A 21,563-nucleotide genomic window follows, 5' to 3' on the forward strand; every position below is an offset into this window, starting at 1 on the left:
TGCGATGCACTCCGGCAAAGCGGGAAGCAGTTGCTTCACCAGGGGAACCCGGGAAGGGAGGCTTTTCCCATAGATATCACGTTTAACTCCTGGAGCCAAGCGATACCAAGTTCAGCTCCTGCACGCTTACAAACCTCAAGTAAGTCACAATAGATTCAAGATTCAAGATTCAAGAGTTTTATTTGTCACATACACAATTATACAGAGTATAACCAGCAGTGAAATGTAGGTCAGGTCCGCTCCAAGGACAGTGCAATTATAAAGTATACAAATATTAAGAAGAAGTACAAACATAAAATAAAAGATAAGATAAAATAAGATAAGATAGGATAAAAAATATAAATATAAATGTGCAGGTCAGTATGTTGTTGACAAATAGTAATGAGAGGAATGTGCAAAAAATAATGTGCAAAAAGTTGTACAGGGTATTTCAATAGCAGCAATATGAGGTAGAGAAAAATTATGAATAGCTTATTGATATATGATATTTACGTGGAGAAAAAATTATGAATAACTTGTTGATATGGTGATATTACATGGAGTCAAGTGATATTATGACACAGAGTTAGAGTTTAGAGTTTAGGAGCCTGATGGCCTGGGGGAAGAAGCTCCTCCTAAGTCTCTCAGTTTTTGCCATCAGGCTACGGAAGCGCTTACCAGATGGTAGCAAAGTGAATAGACAGTTACCAGGGTGATTAGAGTCCTTGAAGATTTTAACAGCTCTGCTTTTGCAGCGTTTGAGGTAGATGTCCTGCAGAGAGGGGAGAGCAGACCCTGAGATGCGCTCAGCTAAGCGCACAACTCTCTGTAGTGCTTTGCAGTCCTGATTGGAGCTGTTTCCATACCACACTGAGATGCACCGAGTCAATACACTTTCTATGGTCCCTGAATAGAAAGTTTTCAGGATTGCTGGTGAGACCCTGAATTTCCTCAGCTGTCGCAGATGGTACAGTCTTTGCCTGGCTTTCTTAACCTGTGATTGGATGTGTGTAGTCCAAGTCAGGTTCTCGGAGATGTTTACGCCGAGGTACTTGAAGCTACTCACCCTCTCCACAGGTGTCCCACTGATCATAAGAGGAGTGTAGGGCTGCTGCTGTCTCTTCCTAAAGTCCATGATCAGTTCTTTAGTTTTCCCCACATTCAGTGAGAGACAGTTGTCCTGGCACCATGATGTGAGTCTCTCTACCTCATCCAAGTATGCGGTCTCATCGTTGTTGGAGATGAGGCCCAGAACCACAGTATCATCAGCGAATTTAACAATGGATGTGGAGCTGTGAGAGGACACGAAGTCATGCGTGTAGAGAGAGTAGAGCAGGGGACTCAGGACACAGCCCTGTGGGGCTCCTATGTTCAGAGTGATGGAGTTTGAGGTGAACTGGCCAACTTTCACCACTTGAGGTCTGCCGGTGAGGAAGTCTTGAATCCAGTCACAGAGTGAGGAGTTTAGGCCGAGGTCAGTGAGTTTAGATGCCAGCTTGATGGGGACTATAGTGTTGAAAGCTGAGCTATAGTCAATGAATAGCAGCCTTACATAATTCCCATTGTTGCTGTCCAAGTGTATGAGGGAAGAGTGGAGAACGTGAGAAATGGCATCGTCCGTGGATCTATTTGGGCGATAGGCAAACTGAAGAGGGTCCAAAGTATCAGGGATGGAGGAGCAGATGTGGCTCTTTACAAGTCTCTCAAAAACCTTCATGACTATAGATGTGAGGGCAACTGGGCGATAGTCATTCAGGCAAGAGGGTTTATTGTTCTTTGGCACAGGGATAATGATGGATTTTTTGAATGAGGTGGGAACCACGGAGGTAGCAAGGGACTCATTAAAAATGGAAGTGAACAAACCAGCGAGCTGATCGGCGCAGGACCTCAGAACACGGCCGGTTATCCCATCAGGACCGGCTGCTTTCCTGACGTTCACTTTCTTTAGCGCCCTCCGAACCTCATCCTCCGACACGGTGATTACAGGATCATCGCTGCTCTGCCTGTTGCTTCCTGACGCGCCGCCGCCGTTGCCATCGAAGCGGCTGTAGAAGATGTTTAACTCGTTGGCCAGCAACGGATCTGCTCTCACCTCCGCGGAGGATTTGTTTCCGAAGTCACAGATGGTCCTCAGTCCCTGCCACATCCGTCGAGAGTCGTTGAGCTGGAAATGAGACTCAATTCTCTCTCTGTATCCGTGTTTAGCGGCTCTTACTGCGCGTCGGAGAGCATAGCACGATGCTTTGTACTCGCTCGTATTCCCAGACAGAAGAGCCTCATTGTAAGCGGCAGTGCGTGTGTTAACCGCGGCACGGATTGTTCTGTCCACCCACCGTTTCTGATTGGAGAATGTCCATATCGTTATTGTTTCTGTAGCTTGCTCGGTTAGCGTGTTTACGAAGCTTAATGCTACATCCGTGAACTCGCTGACGTCAGAAGAACTCGCCCGGAACATGTCCCAGTCGACGTCATCAAGCGCCGCCTGCAGCATAGCCTCTGAGTGGGAGGACCAGCGCGTCACTACTCTCTGCACCGGAGGTTCCTGAACGAGCCTTTGTTTGTATCCCGGTGTTAGAAAAATACAACACTGTCAACGCCACATCGCCACTTTGCTTGCTCACAGGCCTGGATGCTTGGACTGCAGATAAGATAGCATCATCCTCTTCATCCGGCTCATCTCGGAGGAGACGAGCTAACATCTCATCTTCCTCTTCATCTCCCTCGACCTCATCAGCCTCCGCCAGCAGCTGCTGGTCGAAAAGCGCTGCAAACTCAGGGGACTCTGAATCCAACACCGTCGATGCCATATCGCCACTTTGCACGCTCACAGGCCTGGATGCTTGGGCTGCAGATAAGATAGCATCATCCCCCTCGTCCGGCTCATATCGGAGGAGATGAGCTAACATCTCCTCATCTACCTCTTCATCTCCCTCGACCTCATCGCCAGCAGCTGCTGGTCGAAAAGCGGTGTAAACTCACGGGACTCCGAATCCATAATATCCCCCCACGAAGGAAGATCCCACGGGTGAGAGGGTTGGGCCCCCTTTGCCGAAGGAGGGACAGCAGAGAGAACCGGATCATCTTTGGAAGATGCAGCCACCCGAAGCCTACTTTATAGAATCCTGGCCGGCATTACACGACAGTGCACGCAACTTTCTGCATCCACCAGCGTGGCCTGGGTATGCTTAACACCCATGCATGCGATACACATTGGATGCGAATCCCGGCTCGAGATCATGAATCCACATGCTGACAGACATGAGTGCGATGGGGCCTCCTTCCCTTTCTTCGACATGGTAAGTTAGATAAACTTAGGCCCAATCCCATTTCTACCTCTTAGCCTTTACCCTTTCCCCTACCCCTCCGTTTTGTGCATTCTCGTGAAGTGGTAGGAGTGTCTCGATTCTCTTTTGGTTGGAGGGGCAGGGATAACTCACCATCATGAACAGCATTGTGACTGCAGTGGAGTCATTCAGATTCCTGGGCACCACCATCTCCCAGGACCTGAAGTGGGACATTCACATTGACTCCATTGTCAGGAAGGCCCAGCAGAGGTTGTACTTTCTTCGCCAGCTGAGGAAGTTCAACCTGCCACAGGACTTACTGAAACAGTTCTACTCTGCCATCATTGAATCCATCCTCTGCACCTCAATAACTGTCTGGTTCAGCTCAGCTACCAAATCTGACCTCAGAAGACTACGGAGGGTAGTCCGGACTGCTGAGCGAATCATTGGTGAAACCCTCCCCACTCTCCAAGAACTGTACTCATCCAGAGTGAGCAAAAAGGCTGGCAAAATCACTCTGCACCCCTCACATCCAGCACACAACCTCTTTGAACTGTTACCGTCTGGTCGACGCTACAGAGCTCTGTGCACCATAACGACCAGACACAGGAACAGTTTCTTCCCTCAGTCAATACATCTCATGAACACTCAACAATAAACATGGAACACACAACTAATACATTATCCATTCACCACACTCACTTATTTTATTTTTATTTTTCTCATTTCTAATTTGCACATACTTGACCTGTATATACTGTGACACTGTCACACATGACACATGTTTTAACCACTCTATGTATTATAATGATTGTATGTATATTAGAGTTTTAATAGGTTTACATGTTGTCTTAGTCATTTTAGTCCATTTTATTCCTCTTATCTGTTTTATGTGTGTATGCCTTTAAATGATTATGGGGCTGCCTGTCATGTGAGCAATCACATGACAGGAAACAGGAAATAGCCAGCATAAATGAAGCAGCATGGCAAACAAAAGGGGTCTCGGTCAAGAGGACCAAAGCTGGATTGAGGAGTTGCTTTTAAGGATTTACCATTCCAGCAAACCACATCACTTTCATTGGATTATCGCTACAGTTGGATTGTATATACACCGGTGGACACTTACACATTGGGACTTACAGCACGCAAGGACTCTTAAGGACTGTTTTATGGTATGGAACCAATGGACTATGCTTTTAACAGCCTAAGGCTTCTTTGTCGTATTGTGTTGTTTTAAGTTCCTGGTAGAAATTGTAAATGCACTTCATTTATTCACTTTATTTCTGTTGTCGTCTCATCTTTTAAAACACTTCAAAACCTCTCACAGTTTAGTCTGACCCCAATTTTATTCTTGTAGCGCTACAGATTAGGCCGATTGTTACAATACATAGTTGTCTATATTATATATTGTGTTATTATATATTTTTTTTGCTGCTTTGTACATTGGTTATTGGCTATTTCTTGTTATCTTGTTTTTATTACCTGTCCTGTTACTGTCTTTCTGTTGCACTGTGGAGCTTCTGTCACTACAACAAATTCCTTGTATGTGTAAACATACTTGGCCAATAAAGCTCATTCTGATTCTGATAAGGGGAAGGGCCAGATAGCCCTTCAAACGAAGATTTTTCAGGACCACAGTACAAACGAAGGGTTATGAATCATCTCAGCGTAAACCGGCTGCAGCGGCAACATGGCTGCCCGAGCGAACAAAAAGACACATAAATGTAAGCATTATTGGCATTAATAAAGATTTTAATGAAAAGTAATAATTTGTTTTATGTTACAGTCAATTGTGAGTTCATATTTACGGTCATGTTATTCAAAGAAATGTTTGCAAAAAAACGCTAAAGTTTCCTAACATCATATCATTACTGACTACACGATAGGGCCACAACATATTTTCATGTCTGATCAGGGCGATAACCACCATAGACATTGAGCGGCTAATTCCCCCAATAATTAGAAATCGCTAAACCTTTTTCTCAAATATTGAGAGAGAGCGAGAAGTGTAGGTGCGTCTGTGCATCTCTTTTTACAATGACTATGTTTACATGGACATCAGTAATCTAATTATTTACCTTATTCTGAATAAGACAATATTATGATTAAGGTGTTTACGTGAGTTGCTTTTAGTTAATTAACACGTCAAATTGGCTAGTGATTTGACGAGTTAATTTCAAACCCTGATGGCTATATAACACACTAACACATTTCTATTATTCAAATTCATTAAAGTATGGTTAGGCTGCATTAATTAGGTCAACTGGAAATGGGAACACTTCTCATAACACCCGATGTACTTAGAAATGCATCTATGTTAACATTAGTCTGTTTCATTCTTATTCCAAGGTCAATATAGCCACCCAGATCCAGTCTGTATCCAGATCAGATTGGTCCGTGTACGTTCTGATAGTTTGTTTTTCAATTTGAAATGAAATAAGCAGAAACCAGTTTCTGAATATTAATTGATTTGATTAATTTAAATTATGTAGACTACTATTGATATATATAGCCTACAATTTAATAACATATAGCCTAGTATTATATATGAACAGGATGTTTATCAACTAATTGCAGGCAGTCGGATCAGTGTTGACAGCTCCGTAAAATAACCTACTGGAAGCTCTTTTGGTGTATAAAGCTAAAAATAAGCTATGAAAAAAAAGAATGTAGTAATTGATGTCATAAATACACAAGCCTGATTTTTGTTTTAACTGGCAGAATCCATCGTACATTTAAAAAAAAAAAAAAATTGATTGTGAAAAAAACAACGCTAGAATGAAGCCAGAAGTGCCAAATGTTAGCCAGATTTGGCCCAGACTCTGTTGTTATCTGGGAAGCCAAGCATAAGAATACTAATGTAAATTTGTTCACCCACAGTAACAACCGATTAATTGCCTGTTTTAGTTTTGTGCATGTTTAAATAAAACACGCAAAAAATAATTAATTTTACGTTTTTGAGAGGAAAATAACAGATAAGTCATGTATAAGTGGATACATACTAATAATTATACTAATGGATAAATATAATTGCAGGATATAATATAGGCTTCGCTATAAACAAGTCAACAAAGCAAAACTGAAGGTAAAGTTGGGCTCATATCCTACCTCTCTCATTCAGCACAAATCCAAATGTTTCCATATAGGCCTACGCGATGCATATATATTTGGTAAAATAGGTTTTGTAGTTCATGTGCATTCCAGTATCGATGGAAAAAATAATAATGAGCAAAATATGCCACACTGGACTGGTGCTCACGCTGAACGGCATGGTGAACAGCTGCGCTCAGTGCACTGTTTGCAATGAATAGCCTATAGCCTGTAGTGTGCGCGTGAGGCGGCAGCACGATCAAACAACAGAAACATAGGCCCTATTCCGTCATTTTTGGTCATACAGCAAGGCATAATTCGAAACTGCAAAGTGCAAAATATTAGCAGTTTGAAGATTCAACAATATTAGCAAAGTTTATTAGAATTCTTTCTAAATGCTCTTCTGTTCTTTGCTCTGAAACCTGAACGAAAAATTAGTTTTGCCAAGAACAAAGCGGAATGAAAACATTTTGGTTTTAATCTGTGTATTTAACAGCCTGGGAGATCTTCACAGGGCAGTAGCCTTAAATTACATATTAAAATAAAAACTTAATATTAATATGTAATTTAAAGAAATAGTTCAATTTAGCTCAAAGGGAATCATTTATGATTTTATAGAGAATTTGAACAGACTCACTGTTACGGCGATTCCCTGAACAAGCCATATAATTTGAGTGGCAAAACATGCTCCAACATCTGCCTTGTCTCAGTGTTTCCAAGGGTCCAAAGGGAGAAGGCAATCAGGGTTTATGCCATCATCGATGACCAAAGTAATCGATCTTTGGTGAGATAAAAATTCTTTGTTTTCAATGTGGATTGTGACAGTTCTTCCTATTACCTCAACTTGTGCTGGGGTCTCCCAAAAGACAGGGATGATGCTGCTGGGAAGAGATATCATAAAGGTGCATAAAGTGATGAAGCACATAAATGGACCTCGCGAAGCCCCTTATGCTCTGAAGTTAGATCTTGGGCGGGTAATAGTGGGCAACGTATGCCTAGGCAAGGTGCACAAGCCTGATAGAGTCAATGTTCTCTTCACCAACACCTTGGATAGTGGTCGCCAATCACTTTTTAAGCCATGTCCCAACACTTATCACATCAAAGAATATGATGTTTGTGATAAACCTTCAGGTCTTCTAGCTACGGCTGTTGTGATGAAGCCTGTATGGGAAGATGAACATCATGTAGAATGGGATGTCTTCAAGAGAACAAAGGATGACGAGAAGCTAGCCCTGTCTGTCGAAGATCTGACTTTCCTCCATATAATGAAGGAAGGCTTCCACATAGATGAAAGAAATAGCTGGGTGGCCCCCCTTCCGTTTAAACCTCAGAGGAGACGTCTACCAAACAACAAGATGCAGGCTCTAGATCGCTTCAGATCTCTACAGCGGTCTTTTTCCAAGAAACCTATCATGAAAGAACATTTTGTCGCATTCATGGAAAAGATACTGGTGAAAGGTCATGCAGAGATTGCTCCACCACTTAAGCAACATGATGAGTGTTGGTACTTGCCGCTTTTTGGAGTTTATCACCCAAAGAAGCCAGATCAGATCCAGGTGGTGTTTGATTCAAGCTGTCAGTACAATGGGGTTTCCCTAAATTATGTACTTTTGAAGGGCCCAAATCTCAACAACGGACTTCTTGGGGTGCTCTTGCACTTTAGAAAGGAAGTGGTAGCATTCACTAAAGATGTCCAACAAATGTTTAATTGCTTCCTTGTCAAGCCAGAGGACAGGAAATTTCTCAGGTTCTTCTGGTATGAAGATAACGACCCAGAGAAGACTGTTGCGATGTATGGCCTCAGACAAGCAGCAAAGGAGGCTGAGACAGAGTTCGGAGCAGATGTTGGAAGGTTTGTAGAAAGGGATTTCTACGTGGATGATGGTTTAAGATCACTACCGTCTGCAGCAGCTGCAATTGATCTCCTCAAGAGGACCCAAGCAGCCTTGGCACATTCCAACCTGAAGCTCCACAAAATTGCTTCGAACAGCAAGGAGGTTATGGATGCGTTTCCTGAGGAACAAGCTAGTGCTTTCCTGTAGCTCAAATAATAGAGCATGGCGCTAGCAACACCAAGGTCATGGGTTCGATTCCCGGGGAAAGCAAGAGCTGATAAAAATGTAAAAACTGTAACTTGAATGCAATGTAAGTCGCTTTGGATAAAAGCGTCTGCTAAATGTATAAATGTAGTGATCTAAGAAACATGGACCTAGGCAAGGATGCAGTGCCAGTACAGCGTACCCTTGGAGTTAATTGGAGTCTCCTTACCGACACGTTCACGTACCATTAGTCATGTAATACAAAGCCATTCACACGTCGTGGAGTCCTCTCAACTGTGAACGGTTTATACGACCCCTTTGGGTTTGCAGCTCCAGTTATCATTCACGGGAAAGAACTGAGACATGTGACTGGGATGCACCTTTGTCTCCAGAGAAGATGGGACCTTGGCTGCGATGGAAGGACTCTCTTCAAGAGCTTCAACATCTCCAGATCCCAAGACATTATAAATTCAAATTTTATTTGTCACATACACAGTCATACACAGTACGATATGCAGTGAAATGCTTGTACGGCAGCCAGTGACCTTAAAAAATATTAATAAGAAGAAATACAAAAGAAAATAAATTTAACTAGTAAATAAACTGTACAAATAAGGGCATAATAAAAAAAATATATATATATATATATATATACATACATATATATGTGTATATATATATATATATATATATATATATATATATATATATATATATATATATATATATATATATATATATATATATATACACATATAAAAATTTTAAAGTGGCAATGCAAAAGTGACTTATGAAACGTTAAAGTGACTTATGAAGTGTCATGTGCAATGGTTCAGATATATAAATATGTATTGCATGAATGTGTCCATGATTGTCCAGTCAATGTCAATGTTTCAAAGATATTACTCCTGTGTGATGGTGTGATTGAGAGACCTTATCGCCTGCGGGAAGAAGCTCCTCCTCAGTCTCTCTGTGTTGGTCTTCAGGGAGCGGAATCGCTTCCCAGACCGCAACAGAGAGAACAGTCCATTGTTGGGATGGCTGAGGTCCTTTACGATCTTCCTGGCCTTGGTCCAGCACCGCTTGCTGTAGATTGAGTGCAGGTCAGGGAGTTCGGTGCGGATGATGCGCTCAGCTGATCGCACCACCCTCTGTAGAGCTCGTCTGTCCTGCATGGTGCTGTTTCCAAACCAGGTCGTGATGTTTCCCGTCAGGATGCTCTCTATGGTACAGGAGTAGAAATTCCTGAGCACTTTAGAGGGCAGTCTGAAGTCTCTCAAGCGTCTGAGGTGGTAGAGACGTTGCCGGGTCTTTTTCACCACGGTGTTGATGTGACAGGACCATGACAGGTCCTGCGTGATGTGAACACCGAGGTATCGGAAGCTGTCCACTCTCTCCACTGGGCTCCTGTTGATGATGGGGGTCTGGTAGTTCCTCTCCTGCTTTGTACTAAAGTCCACTATCAGCTCCAAATGTTATACAAAATGTTTCTCTTTTGAAGCTTCACAGAGAGAGCTTTGCATCTTCTCAGATGCTTCAGTCTTGGCTATAGCTGCTGTAGCTTATCTTAGGAGTTTCATTCCAGATGGGAGTTGCAAGATAATTTTCATCTTGGGAAAAGCGAAGCTAGCTCCCCGGCCAGAGCTGACCATCCCACGTCTTGAGCTCTGCAGTGCAGTGTTGGCTGTGGAGATGGCTGACCTTATAATGTCCGAAATGGATACGGAGTTTGACAATGTTAACTTCTTTTCAGACAGCAGAGTGGTCCTTGGTTATATTCATAACGAGAAGCGCAGGTTCCACATTTTCGTAAATAACCGAGTTCTAACAATCAGAAGAAGAACACAGCTGCAGCAATGGCATTATGTGGTGATTGATTCATTCAAGATTCAAGATTTTTATTTGTCACATACACAATTATACAGAGTATAACCAGCAGTGAAATGTAGGTCAGGTCCACTCCAAGGACAGTGCAATTATATAGAATACAAATATTAAAGAAAAGAAAAGTAGAAAAAAAATTTAAGAATAAAATAAAAGATAAAACATATAAATATATATGTAAATATAAATGTGCAGGTCAGTATGTTGTTGACTTAAATAGTAATAAAGATGAATGTGCAAAAAAAAAAGTGCAAAAAAGTTGTACAGGGTATGTAAATAGCAGCAATATGAGGTAGAGAAAAATTATGAATAACTTATTGATATAGTGATATTTACATGGAGTCAAGTGATGTTATGACACAGAGTTAGAGTTTAGGAGCCTGATGGCCTGGGGGAAAAAGCTCCTCCTAAGTCTCTCAGTTTTTGCCATCAGGCTACGGAAGAGCTTACCAGATGGAAGCAAAGTGAATAGTCTGTTACCAGGGTGATTAGAGTCCTTAATGATTTTGACGGCTCTATTTTTGCAGCGTTTGAAGTAGATGTCCTGCAGAGAGGGGAGAGCAGACCCTGAGATGCGCTCAGCTAAGCGCACAACTCTCTGTAGTGCTTTGCAGTCCTGATTGGAGCTGTTTCCATACCACACTGAGATGCACTGAGTCAATAAACTTTCTATGGTCCCTGAATAGAAAGTTTTCAGGATTGCTGGTGAGACCTTGAATGTCCTCAGCTGTCGCAGATGGTACAGTCTTTGCCTGGCTTTCTTAACCTGTGTTTGGATGTGTGTAGTCCAAGTCAGGTTCTCTGAGATGTTTACACTGAGGTACTTGAAGCTACTCACCCTCTCCACAGGGGTCCCACTGATCATAAGAGGAGTGTAGGGCTGCTGCTGTCTCTTCCTAAAGTCCACGATCAGCTCTTTAGTTTTGCTCACATTCAGAGAGAGACAGTTGTCCTGGCACCATGATGTGAGTCTCTCTACCTCGTCCAAGTATGCGGTCTCATCGTTGTTGGAGATGAGGCCAAGAACCACAGAATCATCAGCGAATTTGATAATGGATGTGGAGCTGTGAGAGGACACGCAGTCATGCGTGTAGAGAGAGTAGAGCAGGGGACTCGGGACACAGCCCTGTGGGGCTCCTATGTTCAGAGTGATGGAGTTTGAGGTGAACTGGCCAACTTTCACCACTTGAGGTCTGCCGGTGAGGAAGTCTTGAATCCAGTCACAGAGTGAGGAGTTTAGGCTGAGGTCTGTGAGTTTAGAAGCCAGCTTGATGGGGACTATAGTGTTGAAAGCTGAGCTATAGTCAGTGAATAGCAGCCTTACATAATTCCCATTGTTGCTGTCCAAGTGTGTGAGGGAAGAGTGGAGGACGTGAGAGATGGCATCGTCAGTAGATCTATTTGGGCAATAGGCAAACTGAAGAGGGCCCAAAGTATCAGGGATGGAGGAGCAGATGTGGCTCTTTACAAGTCTCTCAAAAACCTTCATGACTATAGATGTGATGGCAACTGGGCGATAGTCATTCAGGCAAGAGGGTTTATTGTTCTTTGGCACAGGGATAATGATGGATTTTTTGAATGAGGTGGGAACCACGGAAGTAGCAAGGGACTCATTAAAGATAGAAGTGAACAAACCAGCGAGCTGATCGGCGCAGGACCTCAGAACACGGCCGGTTATCCCATCAGGTCCGGCTGCTTTCCTGACGTTCACTTTCTTTAGTGCCCTCCGAACCTCATCCTCCGACACGGTGATTACAGGATTATCGCTGCTCTGCCTGCTGCTTCCTGACGTGCTGGACGGTAGAGACGCGCCGCCGCCGTTGCATACGAATCTGCCGTAGAAGGTGTTTAACTCGTAGGCCAGCAACGGATCTCCTCTCACCTCAGCGGAGGATTTGTTTCCGAAGGCACAGATGGTCCTCAGTCCCTGCCACATCCGTCGAGAGTCATTGAGCTGGAAATGAGACTCAAGTCTCTCTCTGTATCTGTGTTTAGCGGCTCTTACTGCGCGTCGGAGAGCGTAACACGATGCTTTGTACTCGCTCATATTCCCGGTCAGAAGAGCCTCATTGTAAGCAGCAGTTCGTGTATTAACCGCAGCATGGATTGTTCTGTCCACCCACGGTTTCTGATTGGAGAATGTCCTTAGAGTTATTGTTTCTGTGGCTTGCTCGGTTAGCGTGTTTACAAAGATTAATGCTACATCCGTGAACTCGCTGACGTCAGAAGAACTCATCCGGAACATATCCCAGTCGACGTCATCAAGAGCCGCATGCAGCATAGCCTCTGAGTGGGAGGACCAGCGCGTCACTACTCTCTGCACCGGAGGTTCCTGAACGAGTCTTTGTTTGTATTCCGGTGTGAGGAAAATGGCGACATGGTCAGATTTGCCAAAAGCCGGTAGTGAGCGGGCTTTGTAGGCATTCTTGAACTGAGTGTAGCAATGATCCAGTGTATTTGGTCCTCTAGTTGGACAGGATACATGTTGATGAAAGTTCGGCATGACCTGCTTGAGGTTAGCTTTGTTAAAGTCCCCCGCGATGATAAAGGCAGCGTCAGGATGTTTGTTAATGTAGCCGCTGAGCACATCGTGAAGATTAGACAAAGCCAAGCCAGTGTCTGCCTGTGGTGGAATGTACACAGCAGTAACAATGATCGATGAAAACTCCCGGGGCAGATAAAATGGCCAGCAAATAATGGAAAGATGTTCCAGATGAGGCGAGCAGGAACGCGACAGAATGGAGATATTCCTGGGATCACACCATTTCTTGTTTATCATGAAACACACACCTCCACCCCTGGATTCACCGGCCTCTGCTGTTCTGTCCGTCCGAAAAACAGAGAAGTTATCACTAGGGCTGGGTATCGTTCAAAAATTTTCGATACCGGTTCCTGAACGATACTTTTTTCGATACCAGTTTTATGAAATCAGTTTTAATAAGATTACATTAACTCAAAAAACTATTTTTTTTAGCTTGTTGATATTTATACAGACTCAAAGCCTCATCTCCTGAGCCCATGCACAAAGGAACAAAATATATCCAACACAATAAATAAATAAATAATTTTAATAAAGTTCAAATTGTTTTCAGTTTACACATCTGTTAGGCTACGTTTACATTAGTGCGTGTTCATTTTAAAACACATCATCATTTCTAGGTTGTTAAAGACTTCAAGAAATTTTAAATCTTCATCCACTTTCATAAGTGGGTGTTTTATTTTCTTTCACCATGTTTTATTGTTATTAAATTCTGGTGTAGTATGTCTAATTATTTGAATGCATAAAAACAACTTTATTTAAATTTATTCTTAGAATTTCTGAGGAAAAATAAAACATTTCATAAGGCTATTTTGTGTACATTCATTTAATTTATCTTTAAATTATTGAAAATCAAAGTTTATTTATTTTGGCAAACAAAGGGGGGTTACTATTAAAATTAAAACATGGAATAACTGTTGTGTGATCATTACAAAAAAAAAAAAGTTTTAATTTTAATAGTAGCCTAGTATTAGCAGTGCTGTCTGCTGAACAATATTAATATATTTCTGCCGCAGTCTTCCAAGTTAAACCAAACTTTTATTTTGACGGGTTGCCTGAATACCTTTACAGTTCTGTGTGTATATGATATGACGTTAGTTTTACTCGAATCAAACGGTAAAATGTTCATGAAGTGACTCTCAGAGCAGGTCTGGAGATGCTGTTCATGTGTTTATGTCGTCATGTAGTGAGGCGGCAGACGCTGAAATGACCGCGAGCGTCACGTGAGCTTCAGTCTGTGTATAATAAACAAACCGCGCGATATAGAGAGCGGACTGCTCCGTGCGCTTTCGAAACACTCTCGCGGAGGTCAAACACTGATCAATCAGCACCGCGCCGCTTCTAGTCAAACACATCTAGTGCTGCAGGATTATTGGCTCACTGACGGTGATGAGATTAACCCCTTAGGTATCGAAATTTGGTACCGAACGACAAGACGTTTTTCGATACTCGAGGCAATTCGGTCGGTGCCTAAAAAGTATCGAACTCGATACCCAGCCCTAGTTATCACTTGGCATAACAGCAGTGTCCTGGACCGAGGACGAAAGCCACGTTTCTGACAAACAAAGGATGTTACAATCCCTAATGTCCCGTTGGAAACTAATCCTGGCTCTAAGATCGTCCATCTTATTCTCCAAGGATTGGACATTTGCGAGCAGAATGCTCGGAAGAGGAGGACTGTGAGCCCTTTTCCGGAGTCTATCTCGAATTCCAGCGCGTTTCCCGTGGCGTTTCTTGATCCTTCGCCTCAGGAGGTTATTGTTCATCTCTGCGTTCCTTAGAATCTCCAGTGGCCACTCTGGATTCATGGCTAAAGTGTCCTGGAACAGGTTAGTGTAGCGGTTTCCAATGTCCAAATGTGTTTCTTTGTTATAGGTGATCAGTGCCGACGTGAAATGTGCAAAAAGAGAAAGTAAAAGTAAGTAAAAAAGTAAATAAAAACACAATCTTAGTGGAGCGACCTGGACGGCGTCCGAACTCAGAATCCTGAGTGATCAGAATCCTGCAGACCATGCGACAAGATCTGTACCTGCAGCCTATCTGAAAGGCATAACATGGCCATTTTTGTTTTGCCCAAACCAGACATACTTCTCCTCGGGCCCTTTTGACCTTGTTGATCCTATGACAGATGTTGAAGTCCGTCCTGATGTGTCAGCATTTGTCCCCTTAACGAAGGACAGTCAGCTAGGCTCAGAACGCTTCAAGCGCTTCTCCAATTGGAAGGAACTCCTTAGTGCTCTCACGTGTCTGATACATATTGTACAGACCTATAAAGGAGAGCTGGTGAAAGATGGAAAAGATTGCAAAGGATGGCATTGTTGTTCGACACCATACAGTGTAGACGAATTGAGCCAAGCCAAAAACGCCATCATTCGTGCCGTGAAACAGGAAGTTTTCGCTGAGGAATTCAGATGCATCAAGGATAACAAGAATATTCCGAAGAGCAGTCCTCTCTTCACACTGAATCCCCTCATAGACGGAAACGGACTTATAAGAATTGGTGGTCGTATGTCTCGAGTGATCACTGGATTTGATGAAAGCAATCCCATCATCATTCCATGACGACACCATATTGCAATCTTAATGGTGAGACATTATCACGAGCAATCTCAACACCAAGGGAGACATTTCACTGAAGGTGCCATTCGTATGGCAGGCTTTTGGTCCATATCGAGTCTATGGACACATCTTGTTTCATAAGCGCCCTGAGACGCTTCATTGCCATTCGTGATGTCCAGTGAAGCAGATACACTCAGATTGAGGGACAAATTTCGTAGGAGCGTGCAGAAAACTGGACATCCCTTCCAACTTGGATGAAACAAAGGTCATAAGGTTTCTTGCAGAACAAGGATGTTCATGGATCTTCAACCCTCCCCACACTTCTCACATGGGTGGAGTGTGGGAGAGAATGATTGGGATATCTCGGAAGACTTTGGACTCGAGGCACTTGCAAAGTATACTTTTGAACATGATTTCTATAACAAGACTATGATGCATTTGACAAAGAATTGATTGGAAGAAACATTTAAAGATGGAATTGTCAAACTCATACATACCAAACACGAATATGAATCCTTCAGCTATTCAAAAATGATTAAAAAGACATACATAATAGTTGATTAAAACATGATAGTCTAATGTGTGGGTTACATACATAATATGGAGTGATGCATAAAAATTATTACTTTCATTAAAATGAAAATGAAAGTCTTTTAAGATGATTTTAGGTGCATATGGAAACGATAGTCTCTGTGAACAAAGGAATTTCAATCTGTTTTTTTTGTCTTGTATGGGGGGAGACCTGCCCAAGAGAGTCTGTAGCTCGTGTTTTTCTATTACACGTTTATATGTGACGGTCATCTCTTTGACCATCAGTCTTGATTACTTGCCCCAAATTTAACAGTCTCCTTCCTGAATTGGAATTATCAATAAGTGTTCTTTTGTCTCAAGGTTGTAAGCTGTTCTGTGAAAGAGGCTTGCTGGTTAGTTTGCTTGCTTCAGACTAGTTGGCGCTAGGATTTGGACAGATTTATGACGTTGTCCTGTTACAGCTTTGAGGCCCCTCTTTGTGGAATCTCAGCTTCTCATGTTTTGATGTTCTGATCGAATCTTAAATTTGTCTGATTCAGTCTCTGATATCCTACACAGTCTCCACTATTTTGTTGTTGTCTGTTTAGTTTAATTTTCAACTGTGAAACAATGGCCCTGGACAGTGTTGCCACCATGTGGAAAAACAGATTACTGTTAACTTTAGTGCGCATGTGTGACCTGAACGTACAGTACGCGTGGTTATAAAAATCGTCCGGTGCGCGTACAGTTCTGATGACGCAGTTTGTGTTGTGCGCACTGTACGCTGTCCCTCGCGTACACGTAAAAAGTAAAGTATACTTTCGGCTTTAAGTTTTTAACTGTAACTCATGTAGCCAGCATTAAGAATGTGCCAGTGAGGAAATTTTCCCACTGATTAATTAACTTGTGACAACACCAGTGTTATTCAAATACACTCACACAGTTAACAAGAAAAGATGTCGATGACGTTCAGCATCTGTAGCTCTTATTTTGATCGTTAATGTTTGATCTTTAAGCTACATCTTCCCCCAATCTTTTAACCAAAATTTTATTAATATTATTTGTTATTAACAAAATTAATAAGACGTAGGCATATGACCTATACCCGCGTTGTAACACAAATAAATGAAAGACTATGGATTTTCCCCTTACTGCCAAAAAAATGCTTAGTTTTTGGCTCATTAAAACTCACTAAACTTTTATTAACAAAATGACTAAGACTGATTATATATCTGCGTTAAAACAAACTTTTCCCCCATTAAAACAAATGTTCAGTTTATGTTCCTTTATTAAAAAGTAAAAGTTCTGCACGTTTGCCAGAGCCTCTACAGTTCTGTCAATCTTGCGCTGCGGCTCGTGCTGTATGAAACTGATGCTTGTCTGCTGTCCAACTCAACTAGGCTACATTATTTATGTTAGGCCTACTATAGAAAAATCGGTGGATGGCTGAACACACCGGCTCAAGCCTTAAGAATTAGTTATTTATCATGTAACCCCTTGTCCCTCTGATTGTTATGTTATGTAGATAAACTACTTGGATGACTGCCACACAGGGATTGGGCCCTGGGTTTTGTTTGAATTAAACACTAATAAACTAAAATAATGATTCTGGAGCTATTTTTGCTCAATAACTATGGTTTTGAGCAAACCGGGTAAACACTTTGTGATCTCTACTTTTTTCCTCTTTTTTCCCCCTATACAATTAAATCTGGGCTACACCCTTCCTCTTCTAAAGTCTGTATGTCCTCATCAGACACCTGCATCAATTAGAGTTTCTATTATTCTATTTTCTTTGGTTTTGCACAGACTGCACAAACTGCATGTGTTCCGTGTAATTTTTCCACTTTCACTTGGAAATCAGAGTAATAACTGATTTGAATCATCATTCCCCTATGAATAATAGTAAACGGTGTATCTGTAGCTTTTCCCGGCTCATCATAGGTTAAACGAATGACTGGCTCCACCGCTCGTCGGGATACTCTAGAGTCTGATGCTCCATTATCCTCCACTGATGCATTAGATTCCAGGACGTCTCCCTCTTCTAAATCTGTGTCCACCACAGTATCAGGATATGGATGTGGAACCTCAATTTCCAAGCCCTCCAACAAAGCTGTTTCGCCCAAGTCTTCATTTTCCTGACCAGAAGTAGGTTCCCCTTCCTCCATTACTTCATCATCTGCCCCAAAGATGTTCTCTTGAGAGGTTGGGTGTTCTCCGACTTTAGTTTGAAACTCATCCAAATTCAAACGTTGAATTTGGTAAGCACAGTCATCCTCAGAACCAGAACTTTCTGGGGGGTATTCTCCATCACTTGATCTGGACAAATCAGATCTCCTTTTTCTGGTTTGAGCTCTGGTGAGAGGGTTCTTAACTACTCTTTCCTTTTCCAGAGATGTAGGCATATGAACCAAATATCCAATTGGCAATAGATGGTCTCTGTGCAGAGTCCTGATAATACCAACCCCTTGTTCCAGCTTGACACGGTACACTGGTAAGTTTGTCGGTTTCTCGATTACATATGGTACAGCCTTCCAACGGTCTTGAAACTTATGTTTACTTAAGGCCAACATTTCGGATAAGTACCCGATCACCTTTCTCCAATGTTTGATTCCGGACTCTTTGATCATATCGTGTTTTGTTTTTCAGATGAGTCTTGTTAGCAACATCATAAGCAAGTTCATAAGCTTTCTTTAAGTCTCTTTTCATCTCAATGATGTAAGTCTGATATTGGATTAAATCACTCATGTTGGGGATTTCCCTGAGGATGGTAAGGAGTGGTTCGGGATTTTCTGACTCCCAACATTGACAAGATTTCCTTGATTTAATCTACTCTCAAAGTCAGTGCCTTGGTCAGAATGTATTCTGGCGGGTAACCCGTAGTGCACAAAGTATTTTTCATACAACACCTTGGCTACAGTATTGGCTCGTTGGTCTTTTGTTGGGAATGCCTGTGCGTACCGAGTTAAATGATCCGTTACCACTAACACATTGGCAATTCCCTTAGAATCTGTTTCTAAGGACAAGAAATCAATACACACAAGATCCAGTGGACCATTCCCTCCGTTGATTATTATGGCAACGTTAGGGAACTGAATGAGCGCGGGTACAGGGCGATGCTGCCGGTTGAACAGACGCTTGCGAGCTATCTGTCTTCCTCCGCGGCATCGTCTTTGAAGGCTGCTGCTCTGCCCACTAAGCCGCTGCGCACTACTTCATCCTTAGTGGGCAGTGGTTCCGGCGGTTCCTCCCCCGCCGCTCTCTAGCTCAGGAGGCTGCTGGGCGGGAGCAGCCTCCTCCTCCGCGTGCCAGCTCCTCACATGGCAGCGCAGAAGCAGAGCGGGGACTTGTCTGCCAACCCTGCCGTTGTCCCAGGGCGCAGCTGGTCCCAGCGAGCGTTCATCTCAGGTCTTTCCACCCGTAAGTACAGCGGAGCCGAGAAACTCGCCTCAGCCACCAGATCATGCGTCTCCTTCCGGTGCGCCGCATGGAGACAGCGGTCTGGCCGCGTCTCTTACACCAGAGGTCAGTCTCAAGAGACTGATTCCCTTAGTAGATCGTTTGGCAGCCTGGCAGCGGCTGCCGAATGTGTCTCGTTGTGTCCTGCATATCATAGCGAATGGATATCGCATTCAGTTCGGCGGGTCATCCCGCCGTTCAACGGGGTTGTTGTGACTGTGGTCCGCCCCGAGCAGGCTCTGGTGCTGGAACAGGAAGTCGTTACTTTGCTGAGGAAGGAAGCCATCGAGTTGGTTCCTCCTCACGAAGTTCATACCGGCTTCTACAGCCGGTACTTCATTGTTCCAAAGAAGGATGGGGGGCTGAGGCCCATACTGGACTTGCGTCTGCTGAACCGCTCAGTCAGAAAACTGAAGTTCAAAATGCTCATTGTCAAGCAGGTCGTGTCTCAAATCAGGTACGAGGATAGACCTCAAAGACGCCTATTTCCATGTCTCCATCCTTCCTTCTCACAGGAAGTTCCTGAGGTTCGCTTTTGGGGGCAAAGCGTACCAGTATCGGGTTCTTCCCTTCGGCCTGGCACTCTCACCCCGCACTTTCACCAAGTGTGTGGATGCGGCACTGGTCCCGTTGCGACTGCAGGGCATCCGCATACTCCCGTTTCTCCGCAGGGTTAACCCATTCCACTATTAAGGTCTACGTGGCAGCTATTTCATCATACCTCGCCCCTAGTAGTGGCCAGACAGTGGGTAGACACGCCCTAGTTACACGTTTCCTCTGCGGTGCGCTGAGGCTGAGGCCGCCGGTACGCTCCCAGGCACGTACCTACGTGGGACCTGGCTGTGGTCCTGGAGGCTCTGTGCAAGGCACCTTTCGAGCCTATTGAGGAGATAACTGATAAACTCCTCACCATTAAGACCGCTTTCTTGCTGGCTATCACCTCTCTGAGGAGGGTGAGTGACCTTCAGGCCCTCTCTACGGCCTCTATTGACTTTGCGCCCGGCATGGCGAAAGTATTTCTCTACCCCCGCGTGGGGTATGTCCCTAAGGTCCCATCGGTCGTACCACAGCCAGTCGTACTCCAGGCCTTCTGTCCCCCTCCCTTCAGGGAGCCAGACCAGGAGAAGCACAACTGTACGTGTCCAGTGCGAGCACTGGGCACGTGCATCCACAGGTCATCCCTGTGGAGGAAATCGGACCAACTGCTTGTGTGCTATGGTCCCCCTAAGAGGGTTAGTGGAAGCCATCTCTCTGGCATACGAGGCCTCTGAGCGTCCCCAGCCGCTGGGAGTCAGAGCGCACTCGACCCGAGGTGTGCCGGCCTCCAAGGCCTTCTGGGCAGGTGTCCCGGTTCAGGACATCTGCAATGCTGCTGGGTAGTCCACGCCCCTGACTTTCGCCAGGTTCTATAACCTCGACATTCGAGCCACTCCAGGCTCATCCGTCCTATTGTCCTGACACCAGGCAGGAAATTGTCAGTCTGGCGGCATTGGTATCTCGTTCCCAAAGCGTCGCTGGGGATGCCGGAAGTGTGGCTAAAGGACGCAGCGTCTCGTTCCCTTCAGGGAACTATGGTTACATCCGTAATCTGAGACGATTTCACTAATAAGTTTGTATGACTGCATGCATACTGTATAGTTTAAAGAATGTCATGCACGATCATTTTGAATAATTTTCGACATTTTGGGTAGATTTGATGCCATGAGTCAGATTTGATGACTTTGCAATAATCATTAATATAGAATGAAATGAAAAATGAGTCCACGTTGAATAAATATAGACTAGTAGAAAGTTAAAAAAAAAGAGAAAATTACCCATCAAAAAAGTCAGTAGCATAAGAACCTTTCTCTTTCCACTCATTTTTTTCCTCTTAGCTTCACCGGAGCGGCAACAAAACAAGCAGTAGCCTAAACAATGTCATGCTCTTAGCATCTATAGATGTTGTAGTAGAGGATTTACATTTTGACAGCCTATAAACAGACTTTAGTCACATGAATGACTGTAAACATTTAATTAACGAAATGTACTGTATCCTAACTGCATGAACTTAATCAGACTTATCATTATTTTTTACCAAAAGATATCTGAAGGCCCCCCCCCCCCACACACACACATCTATTTTGTTTTTGTTTTTATCTGTGCTTCTCATCCATTCTGCGTTGTCTATGGGTAGCACAGCTTCACCATACAGACTTAACTATGCACACGGCTAAATAAAACGGG

At 43.5% G+C, this 21,563-nt stretch overlaps 1 protein-coding gene across 2 annotated transcripts in view; it reads right to left on the reverse strand.

The window, feature by feature from the left end:
• LOC306864924 (metallophosphoesterase 1-like) overlaps positions 1-21,563 on the reverse strand; it is a 146,310-nt gene that overhangs the window by 47,118 nt on the left and 77,629 nt on the right. The gene's annotated exons all lie outside the window — the stretch shown is intronic.

Source organism: Barbus barbus (assembly GCF_936440315.1).
Source record: "Barbus barbus genome assembly, chromosome: 46".
Taxonomy (NCBI): domain Eukaryota; kingdom Metazoa; phylum Chordata; class Actinopteri; order Cypriniformes; family Cyprinidae; genus Barbus; species Barbus barbus.